The sequence below is a fragment of the Hyla sarda genome, unplaced genomic scaffold (genome assembly GCF_029499605.1).
Source record: "Hyla sarda isolate aHylSar1 unplaced genomic scaffold, aHylSar1.hap1 scaffold_836, whole genome shotgun sequence".
Classification (NCBI taxonomy): Eukaryota; Metazoa; Chordata; class Amphibia; order Anura; family Hylidae; genus Hyla; species Hyla sarda.
Window position 1 is genome coordinate 13,537 of NW_026610863.1, and position 23,964 is coordinate 37,500.

Below are 23,964 nucleotides of genomic sequence, written 5' to 3' on the forward strand. Positions count from 1 at the left end.
GCCCCCCTCTATATACACAGCCCCCCTCTATATACACAGCCCCCCTCTATATACACAGCCCCCCTCTATATACAGCCCCCCTCTATATACAGCCCCCCTCTATATACACAGCCCCCCCTCTATATACACAGCCCCCCCCTCTATATACACAGCCCCCCCTCTATATACACAGCCCCCCCTCTATATACACAGCCCCCCCTCTATATACACAGCCCCCCCTCTATATACACAGCCCCCCCCTCTATATACACAGCCCCCCCTCTATATACACAGCCCCCCCCTCTATATACACAGCCCCCCCTCTATATACACAGCCCCCCCTCTATATACACAGCCCCCCCTCTATATACACAGCCCCCCCTATATATACACAGCCCCCCTCTATATACACAGCCCCCCCTCTATATACACAGCTCCCCCTCTATATACACAGCTCCCCCTCTATATACACAGCCCCCCCTCTCTATACACAGCTCCCCCCTCTCTATACACAGCCCCCCCTCTCTATACACAGCTCCCCCCTCTCTATATACACAGCCCCCCTCTCTATACACAGCCCCCCTCTCTATACACAGCCCCCCTCTCTATACACAGCCCCCCTCTCTATACACAGCCCCCCTCTCTATACACAGCCCCCCTCTCTATACACAGCCCCCTCTCTATATACACAGCCCCCCCCTCTATATACACAGCCCCCCCTCTATATACACAGCCCCCCCTCTATATACACAGCCCCCCCTCTATATACACAGCCCCCCCTCTATATACACAGCCCCCCCTCTATATACACAGCCCCCCTCTATATACACAGCCCCCCTCTCTATACACAGCCCCCCCTCTCTATACACAGCCCCCCCTCTCTATACACAGCCCCCCCCTCTATATACACAGCCCCCCCTCTATATACACAGCCCCCCCTCTATATACACAGCCCCCCCTCTATATACACATCCTCTATATACACAGCCCCCCCTCTATATACACAGCCCCCTTTCTATATACACAGCCCCCCTCTATATACACAGCCCCCCTCTATATCCACAGCCCCCCTCTATATACACAGCCCCCCTCTATATACACAGCCCCCCCCTCTATATACACAGCCCCCCTCTATATATACACTGCCCCCCCCCTCTATATACACATCCTCTATATACACAGCCCCCCCTCTATATACACAGCCCCCCCTCTATATACACAGCCCCCCCTCTATATACACAGCCCCCCTCTATATACACAGCCCCCCTCTATATACACAGCCCCCCTCTATATACACAGCCCCCCTCTATATACACAGCCCCCCTCTATATACACAGCCCCCCTCTATATACACAGCCCCCCTCTATATACACAGCCCCCCCCTCTATATACACAGCCCCCCCCTCTATATACACAGCCCCCCCCTCTATATACACAGCCCCCCCCTCTATATACACAGCCCCCCCCTCTATATACACAGCCCCCCCCTCTATATACACAGCCCCCCCCTCTATATACACAGCCCCCCCCACTAAATATACACAGCCATTCCTCTATATACACAGCCCCCCCCTCTATATACACAGCCCCCCCCTCTATATACACAGCCCCCCCACTAAATATACACAGCCATTCCTCTATATACACAGCTCCCCCTCTATATACACAGCCCCCCCTCTATATACACAGCCCCCCCTCTATATACACAGCCCCCCCCCTCTATATACACAGCTCCCCCTCTATATACACAGCTCCCCCTCTATATACACAGCCCCCCCCTCTATATACACAGCTCCCCCTCTCTATACACAGCCCCCCTCTCTATACACAGCCCTCCTCTCTATACACAGCCCCCTCTCTATACACAGCCCCCTCTATATACACAGCCCCCCCCTCTATATACACAGCCCCCCCTCTATATACACAGCCCCCCCTCTATATACACAGCCCCCCCTCTATATACACAGCCCCCCTCTCTATACACAGCCCCCCTCTCTATACACAGCCCCCCTCTATATACACAGCCCCCCCTCTATATACACAGCCCCCCTCTATATACACAGCCCCCCTCTCTATACACAGCCCCCCTCTCTATACACAGCCCCCCTCTCTATACACAGCCCCCCTCTATATACACAGCCCCCCTCTATATACACAGCCCCCCTCTATATACACAGCCCCCCTCTATATACACAGCCCCCCTCTATATACACAGCCCCCCTCTATATACACAGCCCCCCTCTCTATATACACAGCCCCCCTCTATATACACAGCCCCCCTCTATATACACAGCCCCCCTCTATATACACAGCCCCCCCTCTATATCCACAGCCCCCCCTCTATATCCACAGCCCCCCCTCTATATCCACAGCCCCCCCTCTCTATACACAGCCCCCCTCTCTATACACAGCCCCCCTCTCTATACACAGCCCCCCTCTCTATACACAGCCCCCCTCTCTATACACAGCCCCCCCTCTCTATACACAGCCCCCCCTCTCTATACACAGCCCCCCCCTCTCTATACACAGCCCCCCCCCATATACACAGCCCCCCCCTATATACACAGCCCCCCCCTATATACACAGCCCCCCTCTCTATACACAGCCCCCCTCTCTATACACAGCCCCCCTCTCTATACACAGCCCCCCTCTCTATACACAGCCCCCCTCTCTATACACAGCCCCCCTCTCTATACACAGCCCCCCTCTCTATACACAGCCCCCCTCTCTATACACAGCCCCCCTCTCTATACACAGCCCCCCTCTCTATACACAGCCCCCCTCTATATACACAGCCCCCCCTCTATATACACAGCCCCCCCTCTCTATACACAGCCCCCCCCTCTCTATACACAGCCCCCCTCTCTATACACAGCCCCCCCCCTCTATATACACAGCCCCCCTCTCTATACACAGCCCCCCCCCTCTATATACACAGCCCCCCCACTATATACACAGCCCCCCCTCTATATACACAGCCCTCCTCTATATACACAGCCCCCCCTCTCTATACACAGCCCCCCCCTCTCTATACACAGCCCCCCTCTCTATACACAGCCCCCCCCTCTCTATACACAGCCCCCCTCTCTATACACAGCCCCCCTCTATATACACAGCCCCCCCCCTCTATATACACAGCCCCCCTCTATATACACAGCCCCCCCTCTATATACACAGCCCCCCCACTATATACACAGCCCCCTCTATATACACAGCCCCCCCTCTATATACACAGCCCCCCTCTATATACACAGCCCCCCCTCTATATACACAGCCCCCCTCTATATACACAGCCCCCCCTCTCTATACACAGCCCCCCCCTCTCTATACACAGCCCCCCTCTCTATACACAGCCCCCCTCTATATACACAGCCCCCCCCCCTCTATATACACAGCCCCCCTCTATATACACAGCCCCCCCTCTATATACACAGCCCCCCCACTATATACACAGCCCCCTCTATATACACAGCCCCCCCTCTATATACACAGCCCTCCTCTATATACACAGCCCCCCCTCTATATACACAGCCCCCCTCTATATACACAGCCCCCCTCTATATACACAGCCCCCCTCTATATACACAGCCCCCCTCTATATACACAGCCATTCCTCTGTCAAGGCTTCTACTCACCTCTTCAGAAAAGCAGATTAGATTGGTGACACCTTCTATCCTTAGTAAACCCATGCTGGCTATCACTTATAATACTATTATCCCCTATGTATTCCTGTATGTAATCCCTTATAAGTCCTTCAAACAATTTACCCACAATGCACGTTAAACTTACCGGTCTATAGTTTCCTGGGGAAGACCTAGAGCCCTTTTTGAAGATTGGCACCACATTCGCCTTGCGCCAGTCCCTTGGCACAATACCAGACACCAGAGAATCTCTAAATATCATGAACAAGGGTACAGATATTACTGAACTTACCTCTCTAAGAACTCTTGGGTGTAGTCCATCCGGCCCTGGAGATTTGCTTACATTTATATCACTTAACTTACCTTGTACCATCTCTACATTAAGCCAGTTCAGTACATTACATGATGTGTTACCAGCACTGACCTGTACATAATGTGTTACCAGCACTGACCTGTACATGATGTGTTACCAGCACTGACCTGTACATGATGTGTTACCAGCACTGACCTGTACATGATGTGGTACCAGCACTGACCTGTACATGATGTGTTACCAGCACTGACCTGTACATGATGTGTTACCAGCACTGACCTGTACATGATGTGTTACCAGCACTGACCTGTACATGATGTGTTACCAGCACTGACCTGTACATGATGTGTTACCAGCACTGACCTGTACATGATGTGTTACCAGCACTGACCTGTACATGATGTGTTACCAGCACTGACCTGTACATGATGCGTTACCAGCACTGACCTGTACATGATGTGTTACCAGCACTGACCTGTACACGATGTGTTACCAGCACTGAGCTGTACATGATGTGTTACCAGCACTGACCTGTACATGATGTGTTACCAGCACTGACCTGTCCATGATGTGTTACCAGCACTGACCTGTACATGATGTGTTACCAGCACTGACCTGTACATGATGTGTTACCAGCACTGACCTGTATATGATGTGATACCAGCACTGACCTGTACATGATGTTACCAGCACTGACCTGTCCATGATGTGTTACCAGCACTGACCTGTACATGATGTGTTACCAGCACTGACCTGTACATGATGTGTTACCAGCACTGACCTGTACATGATGTGATACCAGCACTGACCTGTACATGATGTGTTACCAGCACTGACCTGTCCATGATGTGTTACCAGCACTGACCTGTCCATGATGTGTTACCAGCACTGACCTGTCCATGATGTGTTACCAGCACTGACCTGTCCATGATGTGTTACCAGCACTGACCTGTCCATGATGTGTTACCAGCACTGACCTGGCCAATGTCAGCTCCTTTTTCATATACAGTTCATCCAGAAAGTCTTCACGCCCTGTCAATATATACAGTGTATCCAGAAATATCTACTGTATGCTGCACCCAACTCTACATACCCTGCATCCAGAAAGTCTTCACCCCCCGATCACTATATACATTGTATCCAGAAAGTCTTCACAACATGACCTACCACACTTGCGTCGTCTCCCCGCGCCCAAACAATATTGCGTAAGAGGGCGTTTGCACCATAATAGTAAACATACAGTGGTATAAGGCGTGGTACCGCCCACCACTCACCTGCACCAACCAGAGCAAATCGCGCCGTGCAGAATGACACATCGGCGCATGGATAAACACGTCATGGACACTACCGGCGAACGCCACGCCCAAGGAGCGACACGCCCCAGGACGGGCACACGCCGGAAGCAGCCCGAACATGTGATCGCATCGAAGAATGTGACAGGGAACACAGCCCGGCCCCCCACAGACCACACCAGCGAATCAACGGTGGAGGGAGGGGGGATCGGGCGGCGACCCCGGACACACACCAACAGATAATTAAAAATAGGTTACCAGAAAGATATACATTGTAATAGGTAAACAAATAGTTATAATAATTCATGATGGGCGCTCAGCACAACATGATAGGTTATGCAATATACACATAAGAACGCAATGAATAAGCGTAATAAAGGTAAATATGTATGGTGAAATAACGTATTCCTTAGAATGAATATATGTGGTGTGAGTGACGGAATGTGAAAAAATGGGATAATGATGTGAGAAGTGTAAAATAGATTTAAATCAATGTGAAAACCAAGTAAAAATACAAAATCATGTAATGACAAATGAAATCATTAAATAGATGAAATCATATACATGTGCAAATAATTGATTCTTGGGCTGGCATTTCTCCTGCGGTGTATATAGTAGTATATAGCAGTGTATACAGATACTGGAAGCCTGTGCTAGCATTTCTCCTGCGGTGTATATAGTAGTATATAGCAGTGTATACGGATACTGGAAGCCTGTGCTAGCATTTCTCCTGTGGTGTATATAGTAGTATATAGTAGTGTATACAGATACTGGAAGCCTGTGCTAACATTTCTCCTGCGGTGTATATAGTAGTATATAGCAGTGTATACGGATACTGGAAGCCTGTGCTAGCATTTCTCCTGCGGTGTATATAGTAGTATATAGCAGTATATACAGATACTGGAAGCCTGTGCTAGCATTTCTCCTGAGGTGTATATAGTAGTATATAGCAGTGTATACAGATACTGGAAGCCTGTGCTGGCATTTCTCCTGCGGTGTATATAGTAGTATATAGCAGTGTATACAGATACTGGAAGCCTGTGCTAGCATTTCTCCTGCGGTGTATATAGTAGTATATAGTAGTGTATACAGATACTGGAAGCCTGTGCTAGCATTTCTCCTGCGGTGTGTATATAGTAGTATATAGCAGTGTATACTTGAAGCCTGTGCTAGCATTTCTCCTGCGGTATATATAGCAGTGTATACTGGAAGCCTGTGCTAGCATTTCTCCTGCGGTGTATATAGTAGTATATAGCATTGTATACTGGAAGCCTGTGCTAGCATTTCTCCTGCGGTGTATATAGTAGTATATAGCAGTGTATACTGGACGCCTGTGCTAGCATTTCTCCTGCGGTGTATATAGCAGTGTATACGGATACTGGAAGCCTGTGCTAGCATTTCTCCTGCGGTGTATATAGCAGTGTATATGGATACTGGAAGCCTGTGCTAGCATTTCTCCTGCGGTGTATATAGTAGTATTTAGCAGTGTATACAGATACTGGAAGCCTGTGCTAGCATTTCTCCTGCGGTGTATATAGTAGTATTTAGCAGTGTATACAGATACTGGAAGCCTGTGCTAGCATTTCTCCTGCGGTGTATATAGTGTATATAGCAGTGTATACGGATACTGGAAGCCTGTGCTAGCATTTCTCCTGCGGTGTATATAGTAGTATATAGCAGTGTATACAGATACTGGAAGCCTGTGCTAGCATTTCTCCTGCGGTGTATATAGTAGTATATAGCAGTGTATACTGGAAGCCTGTGCTAGCATTTCTCCTGCGGTGTATATAGTAGTATATAGCAGTGTATACGGATACTGGAAGCCTGTGCTAGCATTTCTCCTGCGGTGTATATAGCAGTGTATACGGATACTGGAAGGCTGTGCTAGCATTTCTCCTGCGGTGTATATAGTAGTATATAGCAGTGTATACTGGAAGCCTGTGCTAGCATTTCTCCTGCGGTGTATATAGTAGTATATAGCAGTGAATACAGATACTGGAAGCCTGTGCTAGCATTTCTCCTGCAGTGTATATAGTAGTTTATAGCAGTGTATATGGATACTGGAAGCCTGTGCTAGCATTTCTCCTGTGGTGTATATAATAGTATATAGCAGTGTATATGGATACTGGAGGCCTGTGCTAGCATTTCTCCTGAGGAGTATATAATAGTATATAGCAGTGTATTCTGGAAGCCTGTGCTAGCATTTCTCCTGCGGTGTATATAGTAGTAAATAGCAGTGTATACAGATACTGGAAGCCTGTGCTAGCATTTCTCCTGCGGTGTATATAGTAGTATATAGCAGTGTATACGGATACTGGAAGCCTGTGCTAGCATTTCTCCTGTGGTGTATATAGTAGTATATAGCAGTGTATACAGATACTGGAAGCCTGTGCTAGCATTTCTCCTGCGGTGTATATAGTAGTATATAGCAGTGTATACGGATACTGGAAGCCTGTGCTAGCATTTCTCCTGCGGTGTATATAGTAGTATATAGCAGTGTATACAGATACTGGAAGCCTGTGCTGGCATTTCTCCTGCGGCGTATATAGTAGTATATAGCAGTGTATATGGATACTGGAAGCCTGTGCTAGCATTTCTCCTGCGGTGTATATAGCAGTGTATACATATACTGGAAGCCTGTGCTAGCATTTCTCCTGCGGTGTATATAGTAGTATATAGCAGTGTATAATGGAAGCCTGTGCTAGCATTTCTCCTGCGGTGTATATAGTAGTATATAGCCATGTATACAGATACTGGAAGCCTGTGCTAGCATTTCTCCTGAAGTGTATATAGTAGTATATAGCATTGTATACGGATACTGGAAGCCTGTGCTAGCATTTCTCCTGCGGTGTATATAGTAGTATATAGCAGTGTATACGGATACTGGAAGCCTGTGCTAGCATTTCTCCTGAGGTGTATATAGCGGTGTATATAGCAGTGTATACAGATACTGAAAGCCTGTGCTAGCATTTCTCCTCCGGTGTATATAGTAGTATATAGCAGTGTATACAGATACTGGAAGCCTGTGCTAGCATTTCTCCTGCAGTGTATATAGTAGTATATAGCAGTGTATACAGATACTGGAAGCCTGTGCTGGCATTTCTCCTGTGGTGTATATAGTAGTATATAGCAGTGTATACGGATACTGGAAGCCTGTGCTAGCATTTCTCCTGCGGTGTATATAGTAGTATATAGCAGTGTATACAGATACTGGAAGCCTGTGCTAGCATTTCTCCTGCAGTGTATATAGTAGTATATAGCAGTGTATACTGGAAGCCTGTGCTAGCATTTCTCCTGCGCTGTATATAGTAGTATATAGCAGTGTATACAGATACTGGAAGCCTGTGCTAGCATTTCTCCTCCAGTGTATATAGTAGTATATAGCAGTGTATGCAGATACTGGAAGCATGTGCTAGCATTTCTCCTGCGGTGTATATAGTAGTATATAGCAGTGTATACGGACACTGGAAGCCTGTGCTAGCATTTCTCCTGCGGTGTTTATAGTAGTATATAGCAGTGTATACGGATACTGGAAGCCTGTGCTAGCATTTCTCCTCCGGTGTATATAGCAGTATATACAGATACTGGAAGCCTGTGCTAGCATTTCTCCTGCGGTGTATATAGTAGTATATAGCAGTGTATACTGGAAGCCTGTGCTAGCATTTCTCCTGCGGGGTATATAGTAGTATATAGCAGTGTATACAGATACTGGAAGCCTGTGCTAGCATTTCTCCTGCGGTGTATATAGTAGTATATAGCAGTGTATACAGATACTGGAAGCCTGTGCTAGCATTTCTCCTGCGGTGTATATAGTAGTATATAGCAGTGTATACGGATACTGGAAGCCTGTGCTAGCATTTCTCCTCCGGTGTATATAGCAGTATATACAGATACTGGAAGCCTGTGCTAGCATTTCTCCTGCGGTGTATATAGTAGTATATAGCAGTGTATACAGATTCTGGAAGCCTATGCTAGCATTTCTCCTCCGGTGTATATAGTAGTATATAGCAGTATATACAGATACTGGAAGCCTGTGCTAGCATTTCTCCTGCTGTGTATATAGTAGTATATAGCAGTGTATACGGATACTGGAAGCCTGTGCTGGCATTTCTCCTGCGGTGTATATAGTAGTATATAGTAGTGTATACGGATACTGGAAGCCTGTGCTAGCATTTCTCCTGCGGTGTATATAGTAGTATATACAGATACTGGAAGCCTATGCTAGCATTTCTCCTGCGGTGTATATAGTAGTATATAGCAGTGTATACGGATACTGGAAGCCTGTGCTAGCATTTCTCCTGCGGTGTATATAGTAGTATATAGCAGTGTATACGGATACTGGAAGCCTGTGCTGGCATTTCTCCTGTGGTGTATATAGTAGTATATAGCAGTGTATACTGGAAGCCTGTGCTAGCATTTCTCCTGCGGTGTATATAGTAGTATATAGCAGTGTATACTAGAAGCCTGTGCTAGCATTTCTCCTGCGCTGTATATAGTAGTATATAGCAGTGTATACTGGAAGCCTGTGCTAGCATTTCTCCTGCGGTGTATATAGTAGTATATAGCAGTGTATACAGATACTGGAAGCCTGTGCTGGCATTTCTCCTGCGGTGTATATAGTAGTATATAGCAGTGTATACAGATACTGGAAGCCTGTGCTAGCATTTCTCCTGCGGTGTATATAGTAGAATATAGCAGTGTATACTAGAAGCCTGTGCTAGCATTTCTCCTGCGGTGTATATAGTAGTATATAGTAGTGTATACAGATACTGGAAGCCTGTGCTAGCATTTCTCCTGCGGTGTATATAGTAGTATATAGCAGTGTATACAGATACTGGAAGCCTGTGCTGGCATTTCTCCTGCGGTGTATATAGTAGTATATAGCAGTGTATACAGATACTGGAAGCCTGTGCTGGCATTTCTCCTGCGGTGTATATAGTAGAATATAGCAGTGTATACTAGAAGCCTGTGCTAGCATTTCTCCTGTGGTGTATATAGTAGAATATAGCAGTGTATACTAGAAGCCTGTGCTAGCATTTCTCCTGCGGTGTATATAGTAGTATATAGTAGTGTATACAGATACTGGAAGCCTGTGCTAGCTTTTCTCCTGCGGTGTATATAGTAGTATATAGCAGTGTATACGGATACTGGAAGCCTGTGCTGGCATTTCTCCTGCGGTGTATATAGTAGTATATAGCAGTGTATACAGATACTGGAAGCCTGTGCTGGCATTTCTCCTGCGGTGTATATAGTAGAATATAGCAGTGTATACTAGAAGCCTGTGCTAGCATTTCTCCTGTGGTGTATATAGTAGAATATAGCAGTGTATACTAGAAGCCTGTGCTAGCATTTCTCCTGCGGTGTATATAGTAGTATATAGTAGTGTATACAGATACTGGAAGCCTGTGCTAGCATTTCTCCTGCGGTGTATATAGTAGTATATAGCAGTGTATACGGATACTGGAAGCCTGTGCTGGCATTTCTCCTGCGGTGTATATAGTAGTATATAGCAGTGTATACAGATACTGGAAGCCTGTGCTGGCATTTCTCCTGCTGTGTATATAGTAGAATATAGCAGTGTATACTAGAAGCCTGTGCTAGCATTTCTCCTGCGGTGTATATAGTAGTATATAGTAGTGTATACAGATACTGGAAGCCTGTGCTAGCATTTCTCCTGCGGTGTATATAGTAGAATATAGCAGTGTATACTAGAAGCCTGTGCTAGCATTTCTCCTGCGGTGTATATAGTAGTATATAGTAGTGTATACAGATACTGGAAGCCTGTGCTAGCATTTCTCCTGCGGTGTATATAGTAGAATATAGCAGTGTATACGGATACTGGAAGCCTGTGCTAGCATTTCTCCTGCGGTGTATATAGTAGTATATAGCAGTGTATACAGATACTGGAAGCCTGTGCTGGCATTTCTCCTGCTGTGTATATAGTAGAATATAGCAGTGTATACTAGAAGCCTGTGCTAGCATTTCTCCTGCGGTGTATATTGTAGAATATAGCAGTGTATACTAGAAGCCTGTGCTAGCATTTCTCCTGTGGTGTATATAGTAGAATATAGCAGTGTATACGGATACTGGAAGCCTGTGCTAGCATTTCTCCTGCGGTGTATATAGTAGTATATAGTAGTGTATACAGATACTGGAAGCCTGTGCTAGCATTTCTCCTGCGGTGTATATAGTAGTATATAGTAGTGTATACAGATACTGGAAGCCTGTGCTGGCATTTCTCCTGCGGTGTATATAGTAGAATATAGCAGTGTATACTAGAAGCCTGTGCTAGCATTTCTCCTGTGGTGTATATAGTAGAATATAGCAGTGTATACTAGAAGCCTGTGCTAGCATTTCTCCTGTGGTGTATATAGTAGTATATAGCAGTGTATACTGGAAGCCTGTGCTGGCATTTCTCCTGCTGTGTATATAGTAGTATATAGCAGTGTATACTAGAAGCCTGTGCTAGCATTTCTCCTGCGGTGTATATAGTAGTATATAGCAGTATATAGAGAAGAGGGGGCATTGATATTCCAGCACATTGAACACATTTTAGAAGTGATCAGAAACTTGTAAATAACTCAGGAAAGAATAAAGTTACAGTAAAACCAAGTTTGTTTTTCTTGTGAAATTCCCAATAAGTTTGATGTCACATGACCCTCTTCCTATTGAAAAAACAAAGCGGAGCATCGATCGTTGTGCCGTGCGCTGTTAACCCTTCAGACGCGGCGATCAAAGTTGATTGTCGCGTCTGAAAACTAAAGCAAACGCTTCCCGGCAGCTCAGTCGTGCTGATCAGCTGGGACGCAGGCGGAAGTCGATTGTCGATTGATTGCTCCAAGCCTGAGCTACAGGTTTGAGCAATCCAGCTCCTATCTGACTGATCCGTGCAAAGCTATGGCTTTGCAGGGATCAGCATAAGAGATCAGTGTGTGCAGTGCTATAGCTCCCTATGGGAGAACAATGATCAGTATAAGAGATCAGTGTGTGCAGTGTTAGTCTCCTATGGGATAACAATGATCAGTATAAGAGATTAGTGTGTGCAGTGTTATAGTCTCCTATGGGATAATAATGATCAGTATAAGAGATCAGTGTGTGCAGTCTTATAGTCTCCTATGGGATAACAATGATCAGTGTGTGCAGTGTTATAGTCTCCTATGGGATAACAATGATCAGTATAAGAGGATCAGTGTGTGCAGGGTTATAGTCTCCTATGGGATAATAATGATCAGTATAAGAGGTCAGTGTGTGCAGTGTTATAGTCTCCTATGGAATAATAATGATCAGTATAAGAGATCAGTGTGTGCAGTGTTTTAGTCCCCTATGGGATAATAATGATCAGTATAAGAGATCAGTGTGTGCAGTGTTATAGTCCCCTATGGGATAACAATGATCAGTAGAAGAGATCAGTGTGTGCAGTGTTATAATCTCCTATGGGATAATAATGATCAGTAGAAGAGATCAGTGTGTGCAGTGTTATAGCCTCCTATGGGATAATAATGATCAGTATAAGAAATCAGTGTGTGCAGTGTTATAGGTCCCTATGGGATAATAATGATCAGTGTAAGAGATCAGTGTGTTCAGTGTTATAGTCTCCTATGGGATAATAATGATCAGTATAAGAGATCAGTGTGTGCAGTGTTATCGTCCCCTATGGGATAACAATGATCAGTAGAAGAGATCAGTGTGTGCAGTGTTATAGTCTCCTATGGGATAACAATGATCAGTAGAAGAGATCAGTGTGTGCAGTGTTATAGTCTCCTATAGGATAATAATGATCAGTATAAGAGATCAGTGTGTGCAGTGTTATAGTCTCCTATGGGATAACAATGATCAGTAGAAGAGATCAGTGTGTGCAGTGTTATAGTCCCCTATGGGATAATAATGATCAGTATAAGAGATCAGTGTGTGCAGTGTTATAGTCTCCTATGGGATAACAATGATCAGTAGAAGAGATCAGTGTGTGCAGTGTTATAGTCTCCTATGGGATAATAATGATCAGTAGAAGAGATCAGTGTGTGCAGTGTTATAGTCTCCTATGGGATAATAATGATCAGTATAAGAGATCAGTGTGTGCAGTGTTATAGTCTCCTATGGGATAACAATGATCAGTAGAAGAGATCAGTGTGTGCAGTGTTATAGTCTCCTATGGGATAATAATGATCAGTAGAAGAGATCAGTGTGTGCAGTGTTATAGTCCCCTATGGGACCTATAACACTGCAAAAAAAAAGTGTTAATAAAGGTCATTTAACCCCTTCCCTAATAAGTTTGAATAACCCCCTTTTCCCATAAAAAAAAAAAGGTGTAAATAAAAATAAACATATATGGTATCGCCGCGTGTGAAAATATCCGAACTATAAAAATATATCGTTAATTAAATCGCACGGTCAATGGCGTGCACGCAAAAAAATTCCAAAGTCCAAAATAGTGCATTTTTGGTCACTTTTTATATAATGAAAAAATGAATAAAAAGCGATCAAAAAGTCCTATCAATACAAAAATTGTACCGCTAAAAACTTCAGATCACGGCGCAAAAAATGAGCCATAAAAAAGTTATAGGGGTTAGAAGATGAGAATTTTTAACATATAAATTTTCCTTCATTTTGTTATGATTTTTTCCGAAGTGCGACAATATCCAACCTATATAAGTCGGGGATCATTTTAACCGTATGGACCTACAGAATAAAGATAAGGGGTCATTTTTACCGAAAAATGTACTACGATGATGAGGAAAAAATGAAAATGCAAGAACGGAAAAACCCTGCGTCCTTAAGGGGTTAATATCGCCAACCATTCCCATCCATAGAAATGGCCCAACCTGTACAATGTATCCAGAAAGTCTTCACCCCCAGTCATCATTTTATTTCAATCTGCTGCCCGCCTCCCGCTCCCTCTGGCTCCCTGCTGCTGCGGCGGCCTGCCCGTAGTTTCAGTAGGTGGCTGCAGCCAGAGAGATTTTACATTACCCAGGGGATTGTCTCTTCTCAGAAACAGGGTGCTGTTTGTTTTTTTTGTTTTCTACGGCCGGGAATGGGGAAAGGGTCCTGGGCCTCCGTAGAGTCGCCATATTGGAGGCGGGGCTGAGTCACACTGGTCTCAAGCAGGAAGTGACTGCTGGGAGGAGATTGGATGACGCAGGTGCTGGAAGTGATGTCGGACATCGCGTCTGCAGGGAGTCCTTTTTACTGCTGCTCTGCCTCAGTGAGGGCGCTGGACAGTCAGGATAGCTTCCGAGCGGGCATCCGGGAGTTGGGGCTCTGCGGGAGAGGAATCCTTCAAGCAGGATTGTGCAGAGTCCTCTTTCCGGAATTCATCCATGGTAACGTGATTTGGCGAGGTGGGGAATGTACTCACTATTTTTTTTAATATTGTAGCCTAATGTTAGTTTGGATAATTTCTTAGGTTGAATTATCTAAGAAATCTAAGGTCAGAGAATGGGCTATGTGCAAGGATAGCCCTGTGACAGACTATGACGAGCCTAATTGCATAGTGGTAGAAACCTTGTCACTATTGTTGCAGATGCAATAAATGATTAAAAAGCAGATTGAGACTACCCTTAAGGGTCTTTTGCCAGTTGGCACCCCACCTTGGCCTATAGCACCCTTCTGTCCCATTTAATGGTGGAGGAAGAAGGATTGGTTACAGCTCTGTCCAATTCGGCTATTTTCTCTGGTGTGTGTGTGTGTATATATATATATATATATATATATATATATATATATATCAGAAGGCTGGATTGTGAGTCGCTCACCCTGTGCACACCTACCTCACCACCAGTGCCGCGGACCGGCTGGTACCGCCTCCGGCTGCTCACTTGTAAAGAACAAAACAAGGTCCGGCACTAGATTGGTTGCAGGTAAAAACTTCTTATTTCTTTATTTGAGGATTCTGCAGTACAAGGCTGGAAGTAGAGTCTACGATTAAGCTCTTTAGCGAAACGCGTCAGACTTCCAGCCTTGTACTGCAGAATCCTCAAATAAAGAAATAAGAAGTTTTTACCTGCAACCAATCTAGTGCCGGACCTTGTTTATATATATCTGTATCTCCTCTTGTTTTTAGTTATGACTATATATTCCCCACAGGGGACAATTCTCAAGCATCTGAGGAGGATTTGTCGCGAAAGCCTCTATTTCTAACAGAGGACACAGACCAGTTGGAAGAGCACAAGGAACAAAAATATATACAAGATGTGATGTTTGATGGTTCTGAGGTCAAGAAAAGCAGAGTATTTCCGATTCACAAGATCAACTAAATAAATGGGCAATGGGAAAATCCAGATAAAATAGTATGTTTAATGAGGCTGAGACTAAATATTGGGACTGACCGCCTAGATGTTCCCATAGCAAAGGTCTACAAGAAAGATTCCTTACCCTTGCAGGATTTAGGGGTTTTAAAGGATCCAGTGGATAAGAAAGCTTAAGGTTTCTTAATAAAATGCTTAGGAGACAGTGGGAGCAGCCCTAAAGCCGACCATTGCAGGCACTGCAGTTGAGAGATCCATATTGCTCTGGATAGATCGGCTTTCATCAAATTTACAAAAAATTGTTTGCAAAGTGCAGTTATTGTCCTCTCTGGTGAACTCCTCTTCGGATGCCGTTCGGTTAACCACCAGGTCAGCAGCCTTAGCTAATAGCGAGGTGTATTGTCGCTAAAAAACTGGGGAGGAGACAGCAGCTCTAAAGGCAAAGCTATGTTCCGTCCCTTGTGAGGGTGAACTCTTATTTGGGTGTGTTCTGACTGATCCACTGGAAAAAGCTGAATACAAGAAAAAGGGGTTCCCAGTCCCGCAGCCCCCCCCCCAGGCAGAACTGGCCCATCGGGTGGAGTGGGGTTAGTCAGAACAAGAGCAAGGAACAGTCCATTCAGTGAAAGTTCTCCCATAGAGGTTGTGGGCTCATGTTCAAACAACACCCATAACGGGATCTTACGAGTAGGTGGCAGGCTAAAAGACTTCTTCACAGAATGGGAAAGGATAGCAGGAAGCTCTTGGGTCACCATCCTGCCACCTACTTTAGCACCTACAGGACCAGCGTTTGTCTTCTCTAGAGGAGGAGGTAGTGTCACTAATTTAAAAAAGGGTTTTGACTCCAGTGCCCCTAGAGGAGTTAGGCAAATTGTCTCCATTTTACCACGGTTGTTCTTTAGGAAGCGATTTAGGGGCATCCTTACTAGGGACAGGGAGGAACAGAACGTTCCTCCCTGTCCCTAGTAAGGATGCCCCTAAATCGCTTCCTAAAGAACAACCGTGGTAAAATGGAGACAATAAAGTCTATAATCAAACTCCCTGTTCAAAGACTGCTTCATGTCCTCTCTAGACTTAAAGGACGCGTGTCTTCATGTTCCAATCCACAAGGACTTCCAGAAGTATTTAGGGTTGGCAGTCCAAATAAACTCCCGGTTGTTACACCTTCAGTTTTGCGCTCTGCCTTTCAGAATATCAGTCGCCTCTTGTATTCACGAAGATCGTGGCCAAGATGGCCCACGTACAAGAAGGAGATGACTTCCATCTAGTAGCAGAGTCAGAGGAGAAGGTACAGGGGCTTTTAAATCGTACGGTGGAGATTAGGATGGTTGATTAATTGGGGGAAATCCTCTCCTTGCCCAACACCACAGAAGGTTTTTTGGGGGAATTCTATTAGATTCTATCTTACAGAAATCCTTTATTCCCTCTCACTAGTCAGAGAGGTTTCTAGTTCTCCCTGCATCTCTATTAGGGAAGGGATGCCCCTTCTAGGGCTTTTTTCACAGCGGCCATCCCTACAGTACCCTGGACCCAAATTCCCTCTAGGAACTTACAGCCTGAACTGCTGAGTTCTTGGGATGGATCTCATTCAGGAGAATTCTCTTATCCCCTAGTGTCCTCTATTTCCCTAAGTTGAAGATTAGAAGAGGAACATTTGTCCCAGGGCCTAGATTGGAGTTTTTAGCAACCTGTGGTGATCACTACAGACGCAAGCACTACGGACCCTGAGGCTGGGGTGCACCTATGGGAGATAAAAACTTCCAGGAGACCTTGGAGAGTAAGGTATTAGGTAGCCCCTCTGATAATAAAGAACTGTTTTCCGAGCTCTTCAGGCTGTTGGTCCTTCTGTCCAGGTGGCAGATGTAAAGATTTTTTCCGATAATTCTACAACAGTGTCTGTGAATAATAGGAACCACAAGAAGTCCTTCTTCTCTAATGACATAATCGTTCCAGGTTTGAGCATTCGCAGAAACCCTGCTAAGGTCTGTATCAGCAGTACATCTAAAGGGGAGCTCAATACCTGAGGCGGGCTACCTGAGGCGGATACCAGAGCGGGCTACCTGAGGCGGATACCAGAGGGGGCTACCTGAGGCGGATACCAGAGCGGGCTACCTGAGGCGGATACCAGAGCGGGCTACCTGAGGCGGATACCAGAGGGGGCTACCTGAGGCGGATACCAGAGCGGGCTACCTGAGGCGGATACCAGAGGGGGCTACCTGAGGCGGATACCAGAGCGGGCTACCTGAGGCGGATACCAGAGCGGGCTACCTGAGGCGGATACCAGAGCGGGCTACCTGAGGCGGATACCAGAGCGGGCTACCTGAGGCGGATACCAGAGGGGGCTACCTGAGGCGGATACCAGAGCGGGCTACCTGAGGCGGATACCAGAGCGGGCTACCTGAGGCGGATACCAGAGCGGGCTACCTGAGGCGGATACCAGAGCGGGCTACCTGAGGCGGATACCAGAGCGGGCTGCCTGAGGCGGATACCAGAGCGGGCTGCCTGAGGCGGATACCAGAGCGGGCTGCCTGAGGCGGATACCAGAGCGGGCTGCCTGAGGCGGATACCAGAGCGGGCTGCCTGAGGCGGATACCAGAGCGGGCTGCCTGAGGCGGATACCAGAGCGGGCTGCCTGAGGCGGATACCAGAGCGGGCTGCCTGAGGCGGATACCAGAGCGGGCTACCTGAGGCGGATACCAGAGCGGGCTACCTGAGGCGGATACCAGAGCGGGCTACCTGAGGCGGATACCAGAGCGGGCTACCTGAGGCGGATACCAGAGCGGGCTACCTGAGGCGGATACCAGAGCGGGCTACCTGAGGCGGATACCAGAGCGGGCTACCTGAGGCGGATACCAGAGCGGGCTACCTGAGGCGGATACCAGAGCGGGCTACCTGAGGCGGATACCAGAGCGGGCTACCTGAGGCGGATACCAGAGCGGGCTACCTGAGGCGGATACCAGAGCGGGCGACCTGAGGCGGATACCAGAGCGGGCGACCTGAGGCGGATACCAGAGCGGGCGACCTGAGGCGGATACCAGAGCGGGCGACCTGAGGCGGATACCAGAGCGGGCGACCTGAGGCGGATACCAGAGCGGGCGACCTGAGGCGGATACCAGAGCGGGCTACCTGAGGCGGATACCAGAGCGGGCTACCTGAGGCGGATACCAGAGCGGGCTACCTGAGGCGGATACCAGAGCGGGCTACCTGAGGCGGATACCAGAGCGGGCTACCTGAGGCGGATACCAGAGCGGGCTACCTGAGGCGGATACCAGAGCGGGCTACCTGAGGCGGATACCAGAGCGGGCTACTTAAGCCGATATCTTACTAATCAGGGAGAGTGGCAGCTAACCCCGGAAATATTCCTGAAGATATTGGCCTTATGGGCCAAACCTTTATGTGGATCTGTTAGCTACCAGACTGAACAGACAGGTCAGCAAGTTGTTCTCCCTTTTCCCGGCAGACAGACCCTCAGCAGTGGACGCATTGTCACAGAGATGGGACTGGGACTTAGCCTATTCTTTTCCTCCTCTTGCCCTCGTTCCCCGGATCATTAAAAACATCAAGGACAAGAGAGCAAAAATTATTCAAATTGCTTTCAACAGCCGTCATCGGGCTGGGGCAAAACGGGCAACAACAGTCCCAATGGATCCCATTGACTATAATCCGCTATTCTCCCCTCATTTTGTAACTGGTGGCAGTGGGAACAGGGTCTTACTTTTGAGCAGATTTGCCTCCTCCGTCTAACCTGAAGGTTTTATTCCACACGGGCTATGGCTTCTTCTTGGACAGAAATAAGAGGCGCCTCTATTGCTTAAATTTGTAGGGCGGCTGCCTAGTTGTCTCCACATACTTTCTCTCGTCACTATAGACTGAACGTTGGGGATTTTTCTTTTTCGGCCATAAGGTCCTGCAGGCTGTTGTCCTCTATGGTATTCTCTCTGGTGGTGCTGTCCAGACAAGGTGGAAAGCTGGTAATTCTGTTACCCCGTCGGTACCATGGCAGATACCCACCCTTTTGTTTTCTGTACACTGAGGTGTTGCCAAAAGAAAAAGATTAAATGTATATAAATTGTGTATATATGTGTGCGTGTAGATAGAGATATATAGAAGAGGTGTGTGAGACAGCACCGGGACTCGACATCTGTGCCCGTGCTTGCCCAGGCCGCCAGCCCAAGAAAATTGTACACAAAATCCAAAAAGCACAGCACCAATCAGGTCACAGATCTTTAAAAAGCTGGGTTGTCTTTATTATCCCAAAATCAGAGCAACGTTTTGGCAGTAGTAGCCTTCATCAAGCATAACATAGTTGTGAACAATGTGCATTTATATATACAACAGATACAAATCATTGGATGTGATACAAATGTGTGAGACCACACCCCTGCTGTAATTTCATTGGAGCAATCGTCTGTCAATACTAGTGATGTCAGGTTGGCATAGTAACTCAGCATATACAATGTAATAAATATTCATATAAAGTGCCGATCATCACATTCACATAGTCTGCGCTTGTTTGTGAATATACTCACTGCACATGTGACGAGCAGCTTCCCACAACAGTAGGTGTTCACCATACGCTGTAAAGCATGTCAATCACGTGTACGTCATGCCCATACCCACTTCATCCTGCGGTATGTGCGGCTGCGCGGATAATGTCCGGAGATCGCGTGGTACTATGCCACATATCACCATCATCCCGGATAGCCGCGCAGGCGCATTCAACACATGTCCAGGATGTTTGTGCGACTGCGCGATCGCACCATTCTGTAGAACATATTGCGATCGCAACAGCTAGCCCAGCATGTGAACCCACACTCCATAGTGGAGCACTATGTATATCTATCTATCTAATATGTGTGTATATCTACAGTCATGGCCGTAAATGTTGGCGCCCCTGATATTGTTCTATAAAATGAAGTATTCCTCACAGGAAAGGATTGCAGTAACACAGGTTTTGCTATACATATGTTTATTCCCTTTGTGTGTGTGTATATATATATATATATATATATATATATAAAATATATATATAGATAGATAGATCTCCTCTCCTCTGTATATATATATATATAGATCTCCTCTCCTCTGTATATATATATATAGATCTCCTCTCCTCTGTATATATATATTGCAGTAACACAGGTTTTGCTATACACATGTTTATTCCCTTTGTGTGTATATATATATAGATCTCCTCTCCTCTGTGTGTGTGTGTATAGAGAGAGAGAGAGAGAGAGAGAGATCTCCTCTGTATATATATATTGCAGTAACACAGGTTTTGCTATACACATGTTTATTCCCTTTGTGTGTATTGGAACTAAACCAAAAAAGGAGGAAAAAAAGCAAATTGGACCTAATGTCACCAAACTCCAAAAATGGTCCGGACACAATTATTGGCGACTTTCAGAATTGTGTATAAATAAGATTGTTTCCAGCCTGTGATGTTCCTTTATACTCACCTGGGGCAAGTAACAGGTGTGGGCAATATAACAATCACACCTGGCAGCAGATAAAAAGGAGAGAAGTTCACTTAGTCTTTGTATTGTATGTCTGTGTGTTTCACACTAAGCATGGACAACAGAAAGAGGAGAAGAGAACTGTCTGAGGATTTGGGAACCAAAATTGTGGAAAAATATCAACAATCTCTAGGTTACAAGTCCATCTCCAGAGATCTAGATTTGCCATTGTCCTCAGTGCGCAACTTTATCAAGAAGTTTACAACCCATGGCCCTGTAGCTAATCTCCCTGGGCGTAGACAGTGAAAGCTATCAACGCAGGATAGTCTGGATGGTGGATAAGCAGCCCCAAACAAGTTCCAAAGATATTAAAGCTGTCATCATTGTCAGTGCGAACTATCCGGCGACATTTTAAATGAAATGAAACGTTATGGAGGAGACCCAGGAGGACCCCACTATGGAGGAGACCCAGGAGGACCCCACTATGGAGGAGACCCAGGAGGACCCCACTGCCGACACAGAGACATAAAAAACCAAGACTTCATTTTACCAATATGAACTTGAGTAACCAAAATCCTTCTGGGAAAACGTCTTGTGGACAGATGAGACAAGATAGATCTTTTTGGTAAAGCCCATCATTCTACTGTTTACCGAAAACGGAATGAGGCCTACAAAGAAAAGAACACAGTACCTACAGTGACATATGGGGGAGGTCAGTGATGTTTTGGGTTGTTTTGCTGCCTCTGGCACTGGGGGCCTTGAATGTGTACAAGACATCATGAAATCTGAGGATCACCAATGGATTTTGGGTCGCACTGTACAGCCCAGTGTCAGAAAGCTGGGTTTGTGTCCGAGATCTTGGGTCTTCCAGCAGGACAATGACCCCAAACATACGTCAAAAAGCCCCAGAAATGGATGGGGGATGAGTTTAAGATTGCGGGGGGGGCGACCGCTGGGGCCCCCCGTGATCTCCTGTATGGGGCCCTCGGCTGTTTGCCGAAATAGCGCATTTCGACCACCGCATGATGTGGCGGCCGACACGCCCCCTCAATACATTTCTATGGCAGAGGCGGAGGCTGCTGATTGGAGCACTCCGGCTCTCCCATAGAGATGTATTTAGGGGACGTGTCGGCTGCCACATCATGCGGTGGTCGGACACACCCCCTTGCCGCTGACTGTCAGGGCCCCCGTACGGGAGATCGCGGGGTGCCCCAGCGGTTGGACCCCCTGCGATCTGAAACTTATCCCCTATCCTTTAGGATAGGGGATACGTTTTCTTATCCTGGAGTACTCCTTTAAGGGGGCCAATAATTCTGTCCAGCCCATTTTTGGAGTTTGGTGACATTTTGTCCAATTTGCTTTTTTCCCCTCCTTTTTTGGTTTAGCTCCAATACACACAAAGGAAATAAACATGTGTATAGCAAAACATGTGATACTGCAATATATATATATATATATATACAGAGGAGAGGAGATCTATATATATACACAGAGGAGAGGAGATCTATATATATATACACACACAAAGGAAATAAACATGTGTATAGCAAAACATGTGATACTGCAATATATATATATATATATATACAGAGGAGAGGAGATCTATATATATACACAGAGGAGAGGAGATCTATATATATATACACACACAAAGGAAATAAACATGTGTATAGCAAAACATGTGATACTGCAATCCTTTCCTGTAAGGAATGGTGTGTGTGTGTGTGTGTGTGTGTGTGTGTATGTGTGTGTGTATATATATATATATATGTGTGTATGTGTGTATATATATATGTGTGTATGTGTGTATATATGTGTGTGTGTATATATGTGTGTGTATATATATATATATATATGTGTGTATGTGTGTATATATATATGTGTGTATGTGTGTATATATATATGTGTGTATGTGTGTATATATATATGTGTGTATGTGTGTATATATATATGTGTGTATGTGTGTATATATATATGTGTGTGTGTATGTGTGTATATATATATGTGTGTATGTGTGTATATATATATATGTGTGTATGTGTGTATATATATATGTGTGTATGTGTGTATATATATATGTGTGTATGTGTGTATATATATGTGTGTGTGTATATATATATATATATATATGTGTGTGTGTATGTGTGTATATATATATGTGTGTATGTGTGTATATATATATGTGTGTATGTGTGTATATATATATGTGTGTATGTGTGTATATATATGTATGTGTGTATATATATATATATATATATGTGTGTGTGTGTTTTGGATTCTTGTTGTTGTTTAGTAATTGTTGCTACTGACTTGTTGGAAGGTTCTTCTTAGGCCTCGGTAATTCCCATAGGAGGTTTGTACTACCTTTTGTGCAGTAGGTTTCCTATCCCTAGGGGAGGAGTCCATCTCTCTGCCGTGACTACGAGGAAGCAGTATTACCAACTTTCAGGTCTATCCAGAGATGTTCCAGTGGGTTTGGGCTCTGGCTGGGCGACTAAAGGACATTCAGAATTGACCCTAAGGGGCTCATGTGTTGTCTTGGGGTCCTTGTATTGTTGTAAGGTGAATCTTCTGCGCAGTCTGAGGTTCAGAGCTCTGGATCAGGTTGTCATTAAGAATATCCCTTTGCTTGATGCTGCCCCCACCATTATCACTGTAGGGAAGGTATTGGGCAGGTGATGGGCAGTACCTGGTTTCCCCCAGACATGATGCTGTCCCCACCATTATCACTGTAGGGAAGGTATTGGGCAGGTGATGGGCAGTACCTGGTTTCCTCCAGACATGATGCTGCCCCCACCATTATCACTGTAGGGAAGGTATTGGGCAGGTGATGGGCAGTACCTGGTTTCCCCCAGACATGATGCTGCCCCCACCATGATCACTGTAGGGATGGTATTGGGCAGGTGATGGGCAGTACCTGGTTTCCCCCAGACATGATACTGTCCCCACCATGATCACTGTAGGGATGGTATAGGGCAGGTGATGGGCAGTACCTGGTTTCCCCCAGACATGATGCTGCCCCCACCATGATCACTGTAG

The 23,964-nt window shown here is 45.9% G+C and overlaps 1 protein-coding gene across 3 annotated transcripts in view; it reads left to right on the forward strand.

Annotated features, from left to right (window-relative positions):
• RNF25 (ring finger protein 25) overlaps window positions 1-23,964 on the forward strand; it is a 61,461-nt gene that overhangs the window by 9,838 nt on the left and 27,659 nt on the right. The gene's annotated exons all lie outside the window — the stretch shown is intronic.